General features: G+C 49.2%; 1 long non-coding RNA gene across 1 annotated transcript; it reads right to left on the bottom strand.

Moving 5' to 3' along the window:
- Positions 1 to 517: 517 nt before the first annotated feature.
- On the bottom strand, positions 518 to 9,568 carry LOC112675444 (uncharacterized). The gene is made up of 3 exons (XR_003145880.3): positions 9,394 to 9,568; positions 9,060 to 9,140; positions 518 to 1,226 (listed from the first exon to the last, which is right to left on the bottom strand). It is a non-coding gene; the product is annotated as an uncharacterized LOC112675444 (long non-coding RNA).
- Between the last annotated feature and the right edge of the window lie 3,942 nt (positions 9,569 to 13,510).

Genomic DNA, 13,510 nt, shown 5'->3' with positions numbered 1-13,510 from the left:
CTTTGCAGAAATGATGACTTGGCTAAGATCCAAAGGGTAAGTAGGAAGCAGCTAAAGGAAAAAGGAGGTGCTGTTGGGAAGAGCAGTGCAGGCAGCGGGAGCAGCATAGCTGAAGGTCTATGGCTCAGCTCATGAGGGGCTGACTGAAGCAGGTGTCTGGAGTGGGAGGATGGCTGGCAAGGAAGGGCCGGTTCAAGGTGACTCTGAAGGGGACAGCTGAGCAAGACTGGGCTGAGGAGAAGACTCCGGACTCCAGCTTCCTCCTCAGCGGGATGAGGAATCTCTAAGTCATGTTGAGCAGGAACTGACATGGTCAGAGATGTACTGGCATCCTGAGTTGAAATGCCTCAGGATTTGGGGGTGCTCCCAGTTTGGGGGTGTTTAGCTATACAATGAGGAGCTTGCAGATTCCTCTCAGCTGTGGCTGGTGTTTAAACCGATGTGTTTCCAAGCTAGGACAGGTTTACCTTCATGTCGCTACATAATGTATTTTTTTAAAGATTTTACTTATTTATTCATGAGAGACAGAGAGAGAGGCAGAGACATAGGGAGAGGGAGAAGCTGCCTGCAAGGACCCCGATGCAGGATTCGACCCCAGGACCCTGGAATGATGCCCGGAGCCAAAGGCAGATGTTCAACCATTGAGCCACCCAGGCATCACACATAATGTATTTCATTTAACAAATACCAGTATCACATTATTACATGCCAGATGCCATTCTCATCGCTTCAAAAACATCTACTCGTTTAATCCTATCAATGACCTGGTGACATCATGGATGCTGTGATGATCCTGTTTGAAAGATGAGGCAACCAGGATGGGTGTTCAAATCAAGGCAACAGATGGCAGCACCAGGGACTACCTCGGTTCCCGTGGGACAAGGAGGGCTCTGGAAGTGTCTATTGCCCTGTGACAGGCATGAGAGGAGGCTGGCCTGGGAGCTGTGGTGGTGGGATGGCTCAGGAAAGGACATGGGACTTGATCGAGAGCCAATCAGTTGTCAGGGAACCCACAGTGCCAGCCAGCCACAATAAGGGGTGGCCTCGATGGCAGGAAGAGGTGGAGCGCTATGTCTGGCCCACGGTTACCGTCCTGGCATCTCTACACATAATTTTAGGGACCCCTTCACTTTCTCCACCACGGGATTATCTGCTTTGTGAATCCACATCTGCCACTTTTGTGATCGACTTCCTCATTTTAGCAGAACACTCCCTCTTGTAGCATCCTGAAACAGGAAAAATGGAAGTCAAATTTAGGAGAAATTTATGTTTTGAAAATGTCTTTAGAGGGGCCCCTGGGTGGTTCAGTGGGTAAGGAAACCTTGATTTTGATTCAGGTCATGCTCTCAAGGTGGTGGTATCGAGCCCCGTGTGGGGCTCCACGTTCAGTGGGGAGTCTGCTTGGGATTCCTCCCTCTGCCCCTCCCTCCTCAAATATATAAATAAAATCTTTCTAAAAAATGTCTCTAGAGCCTCTGCTGGGTTATTAGTTGACTGGGTATAAATTCTACATTGCAAATCACTCCCCCCCTCCCCCCAGAATTTTGAAAACATTGCTTCTTTGCTTCTGGTTTTCAGCGTTGCTACTAAAAAGCCCATATTTGATTAATAGTTTGGCTGGGTATAGAATTCTAGGGTGTAAACCAGCTTCCAGAGCTATTGTTGAGAAATCTAGTGCCATCCTGTAACCCAAATCCCTTGTACATGTCTTGCTTTTGTTTTTGTTTTTGAGACTTCCTTTCTGGAAGCTTTCAATAACTTTCCTTTATCCATGGTATTATAAAATTTCACAATGATGTGCCTTGATGTGGATCTTTTCATCATTTGCTGTGTTGAGCACGTGGTGAATTCAGTCAAGGAAACTCATGATTTTAGTTCTGAGAATTTTATTTTTGTGTTATTTCCTTAAATATTGCCTCCCCTGTGTTTTCTCTGTTTTCCTCTCTTTGGAACTCTATTTGGATGCTGAATATCCTAGATGGATCCTCCAATTTCCTTATCTTTCCTTCCTACTTTCAATCTGTTTATCTCTTTGTTTGACTTTCTGAGAGTTCTCTTCGTGTTCCAAATGTGTTATTTAACATGGTTTTTGGTCTGTTAATTTCAATTTTCAAGAGCTCTAGTTTATTCTAAGTTTGATCCCCTCCTTTTCTTTTTACGTTCTGTTTTGGTTTTTTGGAATGCAAAATCTTTTCATCTCGCCGAAGATATTACATATAATTTTTGACGTCCATTTACATTTAAGATGGGTCACCAGGAATGCCTAGCTGGCTCAGTCCATAGAGTACATGACTCTTGATCTTGGGGGTCGTGGGCTCAAGCCCCACGTTGGGTGTCGAGATTTATTTTTAAAATTTTAAAAGCTTAAAAAATATGTAAACAAAAATAAAATGGGTCACTAAAGATCAGATGAAAACCTCTGTGAGGTTGAATGGGGCTTATCAGTTGGTGAAATTCACTCCAGGGTAATTAGGTAGGGACCTAAGCATTTCACTGATGGGACCCTCAACCATTGGGAAGATCTCCATTTTGTAGATGGGGAAACTGAGACAATAAGTAACTTGCCCATGCTCACACAGCTACCTGGAGTAGCTGAGATTCAAACCAAGGACATCTCCCTCCAGAAAAGGTGTTCTGTACCACATGCCACACACCCTTGCCGTGCCACATCAGTTGACACATATTAAGTGCTTTCTGTACACCAGCCCCTGCCCTAAGCACCTAAAAACACTAAATCAATTTAATCCTCGCCGCAGCCCTTTGAAGTAGGTACTATTAGTAGATCCGTTATTGACGAGCAATCTGAGACACAGAGAAGTTCAACAACTTGCTCAAGATCACACAGCTGGTAAGAGTTAGTGGCAGGACCTGATCTTTGGCAATCCGGCCCTGGAGCCTTCTTGCTCAGTCTCCCACAGTCTCCAGTTCCCCTATCTGAAAGTGGCAATGTGTTTTCCAACACAGAGTTATTTTGAGGACGAAACAAGAGAACACATGTAAGAAATGTGTACAGGATAGCCCCTCGGCAAATGTTATTTTTATTAAAAGACATTCCCCTCTCTGGGGCTTTTAATGGCTTTAAAACCAGAAGCTACAGTTTGGGGCTCCCTGAGGCTTCCCTTGGCTGTGAACTTCATGGTTCCAAGAGCGGGCCAGGAGCGTCGGGGGCCTAACTCAGAGGAGCATGGCTCGGAGGGAGTAGGAGTGGTGGTGGGAGACACCAAGACCTCACAAAAAAATCGGGACGTAGGAGCCAGTGCACCATATTCTGGACTGTTCCATTTCCCAACTTGGGCCCAAAGCATCACTCCTGTGTTCCCAAATAGCTGTGAAGTTCAAATAACAGACTCCAACTGACACATAAAAAGGAACACATGTAACCACTTACAGGCCAATTAATATCGGGGCGGGGAGAAAGCCACGGGGCAGGAGGCCACTGGGGTTGCAGCGAGCAGAATGAGAGCCATGCTTCCGGCCCTCCGGCTGAAATGGGCTATTATGTGTCATCAGGAACTTAAGAAGGGGGGAAAAACAACCTCTGATCAAAGTCCCTTTTGTCAACTTCTAACAGATTAATAGATGACAGATTTTGCACTTAGAGCTCTACTGCAAGGTCAAGGGCAGTGAAATGGGGCTTGTTGGGACTTTTCTCTTCTTTGGTTCAGCTGCTAGGCTGCAGAACTCATCATCCTGACAACCTGGCTGCCTGAAATGGGCCCTAAGAAGGTTTGCCTTCCCCGGGGTTTTTGTGGCTGAGAGTGGGGCGGGGGCCACTCCTTAGGACAGACAAGCCAGGTTTGCCTTCTGCCCACGGTGACTTCCCTGCTCAGCCTCCTGCTACAAGCCCTCTCTCCCTGGGGCCCCAAGCTTACCATGCCACTGCCCCCAATTCCCTAGGTATGGCCTCAGGGTGGCCCTCCATGGGCCACAGAAGGAGGATACCTCCAAGCCTGGCCTCTAAGTCCCTCAGTGACTTGGCCTCACCCCCATCTCCTCAGTGAGCTCATGTTGGTCGCCCTGGATCACTCATGGCTCCCCAGATCCCCCTTGCCTTTTTGCATCCACGTTGGCCTTCTCTGCCACCACATCTGTCTTCCTCGATGTCCTGCTAATCCAGCAAGGCTGTGCCAGGGTTATCTCCTTTGGGAGGTCCTCTCTGACCCTCTGCCTGACCCTTCTAGCCCAAGGAGAGACTCTATCTCTGTGACCCCAGTCCCTTCAAACATGCAGCCCATGGCGTGTGCCTACTGTAGGGCCTTATTATCTGCTCAAAGGCCCATCATCCCCACTTGGCTGTCTACAGACTGGTGTGCATGCTCCCTGGCATGGAGCAGGGGCTCTCTGTTATATTCAGGTGGGTACACGCAGGACAATTCACCTAGGTGTGAGGGCTTGTGGAGGGAGACCCCAAGATCACCCAAAAAATAGCCTCTCTGGCACAATCTGTGACTTGCTTCTTCCCAACAGACTATGGTAAGGGTGATAGGATGTCACTTCCATGGTTAGGTTGTTATGAGGCAAGGGTGATAGGCTTTCAATCACAGTATTATGGAGCTTTATATAAAACTCCAGGCCAGAATGAGTGTTTCTCCTCACTGGCCTGAGAAGTTAGCAGTCATGTCAAGGAAATCCATGTGGCAAGAAACTGGGGTGTGGTGGGCAGGTGGCTTCTAGGACCCAAAGGCGGCCTTCAGCTCACAGCCAGCAAAAAGCCAGGGATCTTGGTCATACAGCCACAAGGAAATGACTTTGGCCACAACCCCAGTGAGCTTGGAAGTGGATCTTTCCCCAGAGGAGCCTCCTGATGAGACTATGACCCATCCTAGACCTTGGTTGCAGTTTTGTGAGCTCTTGCACGGACCCAGCTAAGCCATACCTGGTCTCCTGACCAATGGAACTTGTAAGATGATAAACCTGTGTTTTGTTTTAAGTTGCTACATTTGTGCTAACTTGTTACTCAGCAGTTAACACACTCATGCTGCGATCAATCTTAAAGATGCATTTTCTTAGGTATAGAAGACCCAAAGAGTCCCGGGGAGAGTCCTGGGAAGTTATACCCCTAAAAGTTGACACATTGGCCAGAAATTTTTTGCCAACCAATTCATAGAAGACTCCAGAACAAGTGTCTGAAAAGTGAACATGAGGTCAGGCCCTGAGAGAGCAACATAGGAAGATAAGAGGCCATAGTCAGACAGGCAATGGGGAGATCCTGAATCTGAAATCAGGTTCTGGGTTCCAGGCTCTGCAGATGATTTGCAACCACGTTTTGGACAAGCAGCCCCCCTCTGGGCCTCCGTGAGCTCATCCACGACCAACAACATTATGAACAGCGTGAGCTCTGCACCTCCCTCTGGCTTTGGCATTCTGAGTCCAAGATGGTTCAGTTTTACCGAAGAACTCCATATTTTAGAGTATATTCCATTTTTCACTGTTCACTCATGCAGAATAAGTTACTTCTGCTTTCCATAATTTTAGTATTGCTTACGATGAAAGATACATATTTACTAACTTCATTTAAAAAGAGAGAGAGTGGGACGCCTGGGTGGCTCAGCAGTTGAGGGTCTGTCTTTGGCCCAGGGCATGATCCTGGAGACCCGGGATCGAGTCCCACGTCGGGCTCCCTGCATGGAGCCTGCTTCTCCCTCTGCCTGTGTCTCTGCCTCTCTTTCTTTCTCTCTCTCTCTCTGTGTGGCTCTCATGAATGAATAAATAAAATCTTAAAAAGAGAGAGAGAGAGAGAGAAGAGCGAGAAAGACATAGAGTGATATAGGGGAGGGGATAGAAAACTATGCTAGAATCCCAGGCTAAAGTTGGCGTCTACTGGCCTCGCTCTCCCAACCCCACCCCATATTTCCAATTAGGGAATATATTTCATATGTTTAAGGTAATGCTGATCTTGCCCTTCTTCCCACCAATAGGGAGGTTCACCACAGGCCAGTCAGAGTACCCCAAGTCTCTGGCCACTGCATTAGTTCAAAAACGAGCATGTGTGCCAAGCCTTTGCTGACAGAGCTGGTGAAGGAGACTGTCTTCTGGGGTTGCTGAACTCATAGGATGTGACTTAGGGGACAGTTTAAGGTATGGGGCTGACTTACAGAAAAAGCCTATCTAAGATCTAGAAAGGGAGCCCGGGTGATATTAAGCCCTTGATCCCAGCCATCTCTGAAACCATCTGCTCTTACTTAACCTGATAAATTATCTTTTTATTTAAAGTAGTTTGGGTTGGTTTTCTGCCACTGGTAACCAAAAAAATCTAAACTAATGTAGATAGTTATTCCAACTGAGCATATAATTTCGCCTGAGGTCTCTGGGAAGCCAAAGCGAAAAGGGCACCACACTGCATATCCCTCTCTGATATCACAAACCCCAAGCCCCATGAAAGAGGGCCTTTTCTCCAGGGCCCGGGCCATTTTCTCATGGTCTTTCACACTGGTGGCCCAGAGCAACATCTTCCACAGCTGCTTTCGAAATGACGCAGAAACATTCCTCATGTGGCTGGCTGCCTTTTGGACTGAACCTCGACCAAAAGACAAGCAACAGAAACGAAGTATCAGTCAGTGCTCATGAGGACCTCCTGGGTTTTCACCGGGAGACGCCAACGGGCCATGGGGCTTGGGGGCTGGCCACGCATTGTCCCTGGTCCCTCTGTAGGGCCTCCCCAGGAGCACCTCCAAATGCTGTTCTGAAGTTTGACTAATCCGTCATCTCTTTGGTTGCAAGGTTGGTGTTTCCTTGCAAGGGACCACAAAGCCATATTACATTCAAAGTTAAATAAACAAACGTTTGAATCTGTGTTTTATTGGTTCCATACCATCTGCCATCTGGTTTGGGGGAGCAAGGAAAACTGTGGTTTTGTTGGTTTTGTGTGTGTGTGTGTGTGTGTGTGTTGTTGTTGTTGTTGGGTTTTTTTTTTTTTTTTCCTTTCCCTGTGAAAATTCTCTAAGGTTGAACGCTGGCAGCAGTCCGGGCTGGTTAAAAGCCACCTAGTTTCCCACATCTTAACTCTCTGCTAAATGTTGGAGGCTGATCTGGGTCCCCATCTGCTAAGCAGCCTGTTGTGTGAAAATGAGATCTATGCATATGCAGAGCTCCACAGCCTGGCTTCCAAGATCTAAAGAATTGTTATGAGTGAACCACAAGAAGTGCTTATTTAATGTTGACAAGCTGCACCCAGACCAAAGGCTAGAGCGGGGCATATGGAAAAGGAACAGAGAAAACCTGGTGTCTGAGCACCCCGGGCTGTCAGGAAAGGCAGCTCCGCCTTCAAGCCCCTGGGTTGCTAGAGACGTCGAACTTGTAATGACTTGAAGGAGAAAATAGGCCCCAGACACTGGGTGGGAAATACGCCCCAGCCTGCCTGGAATCTTTAATCTGGAAATTGCAATGGCTGGAAGGGGTGGCGGGTGGAGGGGCACATTCCACGGTGGGGGTGGGGGTGGGGTGGAGGGGAGCGTGGGGGGAGGGCCCACATCTCTGCATCTCCCGTGGTAGATCCAGCTGTTTTTGGCCAGCAGAGCCTGGAGCTGCTTGGAAAGGGTGGGGACACCCCTGGGGGAGTTCGTGGGGGCAGGGGGGGGATATCAAATAGGAAGCTGGGGGAAGTACTTGGATTTCCATGACTTTTAAACCAGGTCGTCAACAACCTCACCTATAAAATAAAGACCAACTCGGCCAGGGTTGCAAATTCGCCTGCGGCGGGGCCAGGCAGATAATGAAAAGGAGCAAGAGCGGTTGGCTTGGGGACCAAGGCAAACATGCTTTTGGCTGAAGGGTGGCGGGGACTCAAACCAGCTCCAGTGATGCTGGTCATGTGGGAACTCAGCCCAGTGTGGCCAGATTTCCCAAGTTCCCAAGAAAGGCCAGATTTTTTTTTTTTTTAATGTGAAAACGCGCAGTGCTACAATGCTGTCAGCTATCCCAGTCACTGAGGGAGAATCCCATCAACTGAAACCTGTCTGCAGCCCACACGGAGCCCGCAGGTCTGCAGCAGGTGACCTCTGTTGGAAGGACTCAAGGAGACCGTCTTGGGAGAGTCTTGGAAGGAGCTACATCTTCCTTCGGTGCGGGAAGGCTGGTCCAGGCACATGGGCCTTGGACAACACGGACGTATCTCCAGGCTGGGTCTGCAGAAGCTGGGAGGCCCTCCCTAGATGTCCCCCCTCCCTAATCCTGAGCCTCACGCTGGGGGAATTCCAGCGCCAGGCCTGCCATTCCTCCTGGCCCCCAGGGACACAGCCACAGCTCCGGGCCACTCGGGCTCTGAGCTTCCCGGGTCTCCCTGCTTTACAACTCATTGCCAGGAAAGCAATGTGTCCATATGACCATGTTCCTGTTGTATGTAACTCCCTCGGTCCCCACAGTTTGGTCCCCTTTCTATAGTGTCACAAGTAAGCAAGCTGGTAACCTGCACAAAGTGAGACACAGACATTTAATCTCTGGCCAGATGTCACCTCTTTCGGCTCAGCGCAAAAGAGCCCTTGTGGTCTATTTTTTCCAGAGTTTTTTGGTTGTGTTTTCTTTCTGAGGTGTGAAAAAGTCTGAGGTTCAATGTATGTCCCTGATAAACAAAACTCAGATTTTTTTGGGGGGGGGGGGTAAAATCTGCATATCTGTGTTTTAAACATTGTAGTCAAAACAGTACAACTTCCTCCTTCCCCCCCCCCTTTGGCTTAATGAATATCATTTGTCCAGTAGGGAATCTTTATACTGTATGTCCCATGTGTTGAAAATAAAGATACATAAAATCTTGATAAGCTGTTAAAAAAAAAAAAAAGAGGCAGGAGACCTGGTCTCCCATCGGCCACCATCTTGCTATGGGGTCTTGGTGAGTCATTCATTCCTCTGAGTTTCACTGGCCTCCACTGCCACACGGACAAGAGGGCACCTAAAAACCCCTCCTGTTCTGCATTCCTGCAGAGGGAGCATGTAGGGTGAGAGCATTGCAGGGAGGAAGGGAGGCAAGCATGGTGAGAACTCCTTGGCCCCGGCGAGGTCAGAGCTGGGCTGGTGGAGAACCACACCTAGATCCCAAGTTTGTCACCTGCTGAAGAAAAACCTACCTTTTCGGGCAGTGACTCTCAGTGATTCCCAAACCTTTATGGGGTCAGAAAGTCTGGAAATGAGGGTGCTCCCTGAAGGACCTAGAGACAAAGGAAATGATTAAGTGGTTGATTTGGTGTCAGATCAGACCTGGACTTAGGCCAGGTTCTGACATGGAGGTAACAGCAAGCATCTGAGATTTAAGAAAATCTGTGAGAATCAAAATTAACATGAAGAGAGTTCTATTGCTTACGTGGTCTTATTTTCCGTGGTTTGCATCATTATTCGGTTTTCCAGGGGCAATACCCACACCCTACTTCCACCCATCTGCGGGATGTACCCATTAGCACTCACCATGGGATAATTGTACCTGGCTGGGTCCCAGCACGTTGGGCAGGTCTTGAGAGTCCTGGGCCCCTCAAGTGGACATGAACCCTGCAGCCAGCGAAGGGCAGGTGACTAACACGCATACACACTTGCACGCATGCACACACAGGCTCACACACAAAGAGAGGAAACCGCATTTGGTCTGGGCTGGCCCCAAGCTGAGGAAGAAACTTCGAAGAGTGACTACACCCTCAGTAAATCAAGATGTGGGATTCAAACCACTTCCTCCCCCTGCCCCCGCCCCTGCTTTTTGTTAGGAACATCATATACTTGCTCTCAGAGAGTGCGCACCACCCTGAGAGGGAGGAGTCACTGCCACCATTACTTGGAGGCGAGAACCCACTCAGGTGCCACGTGACTTACCTGCGGACACAGGTCCCAAAAGGCCAGGACAGGCATCCAGACCTGCTTCGCCTCCTGGAAGGAGCCTCCCTGGACTCCAGCTTTCAAGGACCCCTGGATGCTGACGCTCTTAGCTGAGCTGGTCTGTGAAGATGTCCAGGCTGCTGCCCAGAATTGAATGCTGGGCCATTTCCTGCAATTTCATCTGTCCCATCACTTTCAAATGAGTGTTTGGGACAATCCCCACTCATTTCCTGGGCTTGTTTCCCCAGAAGGAGGTTCTGTAACACCCTCTAAGTGCTGTGGCCTTTCATCTACTTAGACGGCCCCTCGAGGGCTAAGGTTAAATGACAAGGCCCAGACCAACATTTCGAGAGTGTCTCACAAAATCTTGGGTTCATGGCCAACAATGAGAGCCCGTTAGGCAGAAGGCTTTTTCCATCTTTGAAGCTACTTCCTCACTCCTCCCTCCTCACCAGCTCTCCCAGAAGCAAAGGCAAGAGTCTTGGACCTTGGGGGCCTGGGTTCTTTGGGTAGACACTGAAGTCATTGAGCTCTCTTCAATCTGATCCCTGCTCCACACTCCCTTGGCAGGGGGCGGGGGGTGTAGGGGGGAGGCGCGTACACAGCCTCTACTTGGTCATCTCCTGCCACGGGGAGCTCACTACCTCTCAGAGAATCTTCTTGCCATTCAAACAATACTGAGCTTTAGGACGTGCTTCTTCAAAAGAGCTGGCATCTGCCTCTTTGCTCATGAGGACCCACAGGAAAAGACAAACATCTCCTCAAACCTGCAGCCACAATTGTTGCAGCAGAGGTAACAATTTCTGGTCTTTGATCGACTGTAATCTCTGTGTGCTTGGGTTAGTTGCTGCTATCATTTCTGGCCTCCATGTGTCATCTCTAAAACAGGGAAGGCCTCTCCAGTCTGTGCCGTGGCCACGTGAGGGCTGGCTTAGGCAAGGACTTGAGGCCCCAGAAGCCGGCCTCGTGGAGACCACCAGCAGAACTTGCGATTCCTGGCTCCTGAGCTCAACCTAAGATGAGGAGGAACATGACACACAGCTGAAGTGGGAGTGACGAGATGGGTTCCAGAAAGTTCCAGTGAAGAGAGGCCGTAGTGCGAAGGCAACACAGCAGGCCAGAAATGGCTTGAGTGGAGACATAAGAGACAAGGACCCGCATCCCGGCTCAGTCATCCAGTAGCCAGCTGACCTTGAATGTGTTGCTTGACCTCTGGAATCCTGGATTTCTTCCTCCGCTGATGAGACACATTGGAACAATAGATCTGCAGCCTAAGAAGTCAGAGAGTCAATACAGAGACATCAAAGTGGGCAAAGAAAAAAAAATAGCTTGGAATTTGGTCAGTTTTAGTCAAGCTGTCCACAAGGCTGGCCCCATACAAATGCCAGGGAAGCTCTGAGAAGGTGGGCACCACATGTGTGTCGTGCCGAAAGCCTGGCGCCTGGTGAAAGGAGGCTCTTCCTAAAGAGAGGAAGGTTCAAAGGCTAGGGTGGCAGAAACAAATGCTAGACTCTGTTTCTAGGATGCACCATTGCTCACTGGGGCCTTGGGCACGCCTGGGAACCTCTCCCAGGCACGGCTCCCTGGTCCTGCACACATGGCAATCCCTCCCACTGTGTGGGGTCCTTGTGGAACTCAACAGGATGAGGTGCCTGGTGCGTAGTAGCTGCAGGCCACAGAGGTGGTAGCCGGCTCTCTGTGCACCTGCATGGGAGGAACAGCCTTAGTGAGATCTAGAATCTTCTTTAGACCTCTAGCAGCCTGTAAAGACCTTAATCCTGCAATTGGTTCAGAAATAGCTCAGTCTCTGTCCCTGTCTCCCTCTGTCTCTGTCTCTCTCAGATACACACACACATACACACACACACACACACACACAATAAAAGAAAGAGAAAACCGCAGTCAGCCCAGGGTGTTCCCAGCCATAGGAAAAACATGTGTGGAACAAGTACCCAACGCCATAAATCAAACTGTGGGATTCCAGTGTGAGCCGGGGTCCAACCTCCACCTCCAGTTGCGTCAGAGGGTGGGCCGTACTCTCTGTTCCTGCAGCCAGCAATGCCTGGAGGTTCTGGCCTTCTCTTCCGGCCACTCCTGAGGTAGTTGACCCTTTCTAGGGAGCTCGAGAGTGCCCAGAATGGGAGGGCGAGAGGAGAAGCGGGCTGTTGGCCATTGGGATGTTTGGCTCAGCCGAGCCAAGGAGATGGCTATAAAACCTGGCCGTGGCAAACTGCCTCGAATCCCAGAGAGGTAATGTTGGAAGGGACTGTAGAAAGACACGGAGGGAGGTGTGCACAGAAGAGCCCCTGGGCGGGGAGGGTAGAGACTCAGACCCAGAGATATGCCTCAGCCCCTCGTTGCTGGATGACTCCGGGCAAGTTTTATCACATCCAGGCAAGTTTTATCACATGAAACGGGGGGGGGGGGGGGGGGGGGGGGTGCTGAGGTTACCAGATATCCTGCAAGAGCCTTTTCTGCAGGGAGATTTTGCTGAATTTCTCGGATACCATTTAGCTAGTCTGCTTCTCACCGGGCTTCAATTCATTTCAAGAAAGCAGTTACTAAATGCCGATTGCATGCCAGGAACTAGTGCTGAGCACCGGTTGGGCCAAGAAGAAAAGACATGGCTCCTGTTTTGCTGCTGCCAAGGAGCTCACAGTCTTCTGAAGGGAAGCATAGATCTAATCGAATAAATATAATCCAAGACTACACACACCATAGTAGCAATCCATCCTCCCAGGGAGACTGCCGGAGGTTCCGGAAAGGAAAGGGATACCTGAGCGAACGCTTGCGAGATAAACAAGAGCTTTCCAAAACTCCTGAAGGCACAGAGCACAATCGAGGCCAAATCAAAGGGAAGTGGCAGTGCATGTGACCAGTCATCCGTGTGGTTGAAGCATGGAGAGGGATGGGAGGACGGGAGACCAGAAAGACTAGCTGGGGACAGAATGTGGAAGAGCATGTACGGGAGCCAAGGCGTTAGTTCTTTAGCCCATGGGTAATGGGGAGCCATTGAAGATTTCCTGGCAAGGGAGTGACAAAATCGGATCTGCATTTTAGACTCTGCATTTTGGCAGCAATGTAGAACCTCCACAGCAGCAAACAACGGCCCATGAGCCAAATGCGGTCCACAGCTTGTTTCTGTATGGCCTGGGAGCTAAAAATACCTTTTTACTACAACTTTACTGAGAAATAATTTGCATACCACATAATTCACTCACGTAGAGTACACAATTTAATGGCTTTTCGCGTACTCACAGACTCCAGCAACATTTACCACCGTCAGTTTTGGAACATCTTCATTTCTTCAGAAAGAAACCCTATACCCTTTGGTTACCGCCCTCCACCCCCATTTCCCCATCTCACTCCAGACCTTCTTCCTGTCTCTATGGATTTGCCTATTCTGGATATTTCCTATAAATGGAATTTATAATATACGGCCCTTTGTGTCTGGCTTTTTTCACTCAGTATCATGTCTTCAAGGTCCGATGACATTATATCATTGCTTTTTGTGGCTAAATAATATCCCATTGAATGGACATACCACATTCCGTTTCTCTGTTCAACAGTTGGTGGACATTTGGGTTGTTTCCACCAAAGAAGAATATGCAACATAGAAGTATGTGGCTCACGAAGCCTAAGAGCCACTCTCCAGCTCTTCACAGACCTGATGCAGATCCTGCCTAACAAGGAAGCAAGACTGCAAGTCAGAAGCTCA

Source organism: Canis lupus, chromosome 30 (genome assembly GCF_003254725.2).
Source record: "Canis lupus dingo isolate Sandy chromosome 30, ASM325472v2, whole genome shotgun sequence".
In the NCBI taxonomy this organism is placed as follows: Eukaryota; Metazoa; Chordata; class Mammalia; order Carnivora; family Canidae; genus Canis; species Canis lupus.
This window is presented reverse-complemented; position numbering and strand designations above follow the sequence as displayed.